The 4365-nt window shown below is 39.3% G+C and overlaps 1 long non-coding RNA gene across 1 annotated transcript; it reads right to left on the minus strand.

Annotated features, from left to right (window-relative positions):
• Positions 1-2560: 2560 nt before the first annotated feature.
• LOC133975248 (uncharacterized) lies at positions 2561-3636 on the minus strand. Its single transcript, XR_009924748.1, has 3 exons — positions 3567-3636; positions 2959-3169; positions 2561-2878 (listed from the first exon to the last, which is right to left on the minus strand). It is a non-coding gene; the product is annotated as an uncharacterized LOC133975248 (long non-coding RNA).
• Positions 3637-4365: the final 729 nt, after the last annotated feature.

Here is a 4365-nt window from a genome sequence, read left to right on the forward strand (position 1 = left end):
GGCCTTCCCCAGATGGCTTTCCGACTCCCAAACTCTCTTATCTCCCTCCCATTCCTGCTGTTGTGCAAGTACAAAATCTTTCTATCCCACATCTCTTCCCCTACTTTCTTTACCCCTCAAATTTTACATTCTATTATCCATCTCAGAGCAAGATATTACTGAATTGAAACATCTCACTCCTATCTTATTCCCAAACATAGCTTTATTTTTCTCGTCATCCGTTAATCTCTCAAACCTTCATTCAACATTCTTTTACTTTCTTTGGCAAGTTCTTTACAAGTTTGCTCCTCCCGTCCATACATACAACATACATCAGTTGGCAGGCGTATAGCCTCTAGTCTATTTTCCTATTTTTCTAGGAAAAAGTCGTTTTCCTGTCAGTCAGTTTTTCGCTCAGTCAGTTTTTTCTGCGTCTCAGTCAGCCGTGTGACCTTGACTCTTTTTTTCTCTCCTCATCTCTCGTTTTGATAGACATACTTTTTAATTCAACCTAGATTTGGTATTCTTTGTGATTCCAGGCAGCCTAAACATAAATTGAAAGATTATTCTCCCTATTTTGTGTAAATTTAGTTAGAATTTCTAGTCGCTATTTTGTTTATAACAATAGCACAAAGTTAAATCTGATGTCAGGTATATTAACTTCCCCTCAGAATAAGCTCTTTAAGCCAGTGATTTATTATAAATAAATGCCCTGAGAATAAACTCCTCAATTCAAAATAGTTCATTTACACGAAGCAAAAAATAGGAATCTTAGTAATAGCCCCCATCGACCTCCTACCCATTTATTTAACCACGACACCTCTCCTGAGAGAAAGGAACACAGTAAAAAACTAACTTTTCTGTTCACCTTTGGTGCAAACAGAATATTAATGTCTCTGTGCTTTATAATTTGGGCCTGATTCAAGCAACAAATGCGTGTCTAGGTCACAAAAACATCATTGAAAACTAATTCTATGATCAATGCGTTTTACACAGAGCTAATAATGATTGCAACGATTTAAACAGGTTTTTATTTACAGTGTTCCCCTGCTTTTACGTCTTCAGTCACTGTCTGAAAATCTCAAAATAAGCTCTGATTTCTAAAGGTGAAAGACACAACACCCTGGGCCGGTTTCGGAGACAGGGCTTAAGCCTAGTCCCAGACTTAAATGCTGTTTGAGCTGGTTTAACTGAAATTCACTTGCACAGACATAGCTTAAAATAGTCATGGATTAAGCCTGTTCTGGATTTAACAAAGCCGATTGCAAAATTGAGAATTAGAGCTACTCCAGGACTAAATTGGACTGAATTGAAGCTTAAACTAATCTGCCAAGGAGGCAGGTTTAACTCCCGTTTAGTAGGCTAGGCTACTGTTTGAGAAACTGAGCTTGGATTGTTTGGGAGCATGGACTATTTGGAAAATCTAAATGAGGACCAACATGCACGACAAAGGCCAGCCAGACGAATACTGCTGGATAGGAGTGATCCATTGAATCAGTTTGATGAAATAACTTTTCGAGACCGCTTTCGTATGCACAAGGAAAATGCATTGGAGATAATTACTTTGCTTGAGCCTAGACTTTCCTCTCTGTCTCAAAGAGGAAGGCCTGTGTCCAATCAACTGCAAGTTCTGATCACTTTGAGGTTCTTGGCATGTGGAATCTTTCATCGTGAAACTGGTGATTTGTGTGGTGTCAGTGAACCAACTGTATGCAGAATAGTTCACAAAGTCTGCAGTGCCATTTGTGAACTGAGGAGTCTTTACATCAAGTTCCCTGATGCTGCTGGGCAAGCCAACTATAAAGTGCAATTCTATGAATATGGGCACTTCCCAGGAGTGATTGGCTGTATAGACGGATGTCATGTTCCCATCAAGTGTCCATCAACTCCTGATGCAGAGGAATACAGGAATCGTAAGAACTGTTTTTCAATCAATGTTCAGGGTGTATGCACTCCTAATTTGGAGTTTTCAAACATTGTTGCCCGTTGGAAAAGTGCAACCCATGATTCAAGGATTTTTCTCAACTCTTCATTGTGTGCACAATTTGAGAGAGGACAACATAATGGACTACTACTTGGTGATAGTGGATATGGTCAGAGTAACTATTTATTCACACCACATCTAAATCCCACAACAGCTGAGCAGCAAAGGTACAACAGAGCTCATATCCGTACTAGAGGGATGATCGAGCGTATGTTTGGAGTATGGAAAACTCGATTCCAGTGCTTACGAAATACGCTTCGTTTCAAGCCAAGAAGATGCTGCAAAGTGATCATTGCTACAGCTGTGCTGCACAACTACCTGAAGCAGCATGGCTGTCCTGATCTGCCAATGGAAGATCAGGATGATGCAGATGTGCCCATGGTGGCAGAGGCAGCCAATGACCAGCGAGGACTTGCACACAGAGCTGCTTTCACAGTGCAGCACTTCAGCATTTAAATATGGAATGTATTCATTATGGTATAGTTTTGCTTGCATACTATTTCTGTACAAAATTACAATAATGTAGCTAAATTAAACGAGTGAACCAAGGCTGGTTAAAATGTAGTTTGTGATGATTAATACTCACTCACACTCACATGCCAAATGACAATACATTTATTTTTATTTTTCACAATTCCTCATATTCACCATGGCTACTGGTATGCAGAATTCTTTTTTGGAGCATGGCCCTCTCTCCCAATTTCATATCCAGTTCAACCTCTAGAATTCTCATTTTCATTTCATGTTCTTCTTTTAAATATTCAATTTTACGCTCTTGAAATTCTCTGGCTAACTTTTCATGCATAGTTATCTTTTTTGGTCTCTGTTGGATGGTAGCAGCTTCATCTCCCAGGGATGCCATAGCAGATGTGGAGGGTTCAGGCTCGTTGTGAACTGGTTCTTGATTGGTTTCCTCTGGAAAAAAAGACCACTGTTCCAAACTCAAATCAACTAATATGGTCCTGTAACCAATTTACTTCCTAAGGTATAGTTACCATTTGTGCTCAGTTCTCCATGTTCACTGTCCAAATGGTCATTGTCTGGTATACCATCCAGAGGTTGCTGGTGCTCTATTATACCAGACAGCAAGTCACCCAATTCATCACATGTGTCCTTTATTGGTGGTCCGCCACCTGTAATAAATCGCTCTCTTCTGCTTGCTGCATTCTCTTTTTTTAATCCCAGTTTAATGTTCTTCCATAGAACCTATGAAGGCAGATATCATTCATAAGTTTTCTTTTTTGATGTCACAAAAATAGTAATATGGGAAATCTGAAATACTGGTACTGATAAGGCATAATAAAAATAAGTTTGTCTCCTGATAATTTAGGTCATGGTGGAGAAATGATTTTATTTTATATTTCTTTCCCCCTCACATATAGGTATGGATTTTCCTTTGTGCAACATATCTTACTCTACCACCATGTTTAACATGCATATGCCCCTTTAAAATAGGTTACTATCCTTTTAAAACAGGATATTCATTCAATGTGAATGCTACAAGCAGCAGGAGTATTGTATTTGGGTAGGCCATAAATAAGCAGGGTATAGGCAACAGGAAACAAACACATATTTTTGTTCCTAATAATGAAGATTAACTCACCTGCAGTTGTTGTACTGTTCTTGTGGTGACATCTTCATTTGCATTGAATTCATTGCCAATTGCAGTCCAAACACTTCTTTTCTTCTGTTCAATAGCAGCAGTATGGAGTTTGCTTTCAATGACTGGATGGTTCGATACAATTAGTTTTAGTAGTGTTTTTTCATGCTCACTATAATTTTTGGAGCGAATTCTCTTTGCCTCTGCCATTGTGTTGTCTCAAAATTCACTGCAACAATGGTGTTTCATACTCCATTTCAGGTTTTCATGAGCACAATTGGACCAACAGCCTGTGCTTCCACTTAGTCTAATGAGGCTTGAACCAGGTGTTCTCATTAAGCTTACTCCAGGACTCCATAGTCTCAGACTAACTAAGCCAAATTTATGCCATGTTCATGCAAGCCACTTAAATAGCCAGGATTAACTAGTCTGACTTAGGCCTACTCCAGTCTTGATTTAAGCCCTGTCTCCGAAACCGGCCCAATAACTTTTACAAAACTAAGCCAGAATAAATCCTCTCAGGTCTTTGTGTTATGAATAATAAACCACATAAGCCAAAACGGACATTGCATATATGTATGTACATATGGAAGCGTTACCGTGGCGACTGCAGCAACAGCAGCTCCACGGAGACAAAAACAAAACAGCAGACAGCTTCCTACGGTGCTGAATCACCATAGATTTTACAAAACTTGTACAATTCAGGTGAGCTCACAATAATATTAATAGCAGCTTGGCGTCTTACCCCATTTTTATGCTAGACTCAGAATAACAGTAAAGTCTGCTAGTCAAGCTCCTGCCT

Source organism: Platichthys flesus, chromosome 19, assembly GCF_949316205.1.
Source record: "Platichthys flesus chromosome 19, fPlaFle2.1, whole genome shotgun sequence".
In the NCBI taxonomy this organism is placed as follows: Eukaryota; Metazoa; Chordata; class Actinopteri; order Pleuronectiformes; family Pleuronectidae; genus Platichthys; species Platichthys flesus.